We start from the raw sequence: 519 nt of genomic DNA, 5'->3' as shown, positions 1-519 counted from the left end.
GTTCGCGGTTCCAGTCAAAGCCCAGACTTGCCAAAGTTTGCTTCATCATTGGAAGAACCACTCTTCGGTACCTCAACAGCTCGTTCAGCAACTTCCCAGCTTCATCTGCCAATTCCACCTCGTCCAAGTCTTCGGTCTCGAGTCGATGTGCGATTCTTTCGAACGCTGCGTCCGTACCCACGCGCGGGGCAAGTCCATGGATCGATTCCAATGCACTTGCAATATTGGCCATGTGTTGGGTATACTTCAAATCAAACTGAAACCCGTCCATCGTCACACCCAACAGAGCCGCCACGCACAGAGCTTTCCGCACCAGAGAGCTTGCGTTCAAAATGGGCAACATCTGCCGGATCTCGTTCGATGCTCCCACCGCATGCAACGAGGCGTCGTTTCGAGCGGCTACTTCGTCCTGGGGCTCGAACCTGCCGCAAGATGAAATGCACCACTCGCACTGGAAGACAAGGCGAAACCGCATTCGTCCCAGCTTCGACGGGTCGCATTTCCCCAGTTTCTCAGTGG

Source organism: Aphanomyces invadans (genome assembly GCF_000520115.1).
Source record: "Aphanomyces invadans strain NJM9701 unplaced genomic scaffold supercont1.298, whole genome shotgun sequence".
Classification (NCBI taxonomy): Eukaryota; Oomycota; class Saprolegniomycetes; order Saprolegniales; family Verrucalvaceae; genus Aphanomyces; species Aphanomyces invadans.
The sequence above is the reverse complement of the archived record's forward strand: the minus strand, read 5'-3'. Positions refer to the sequence as shown.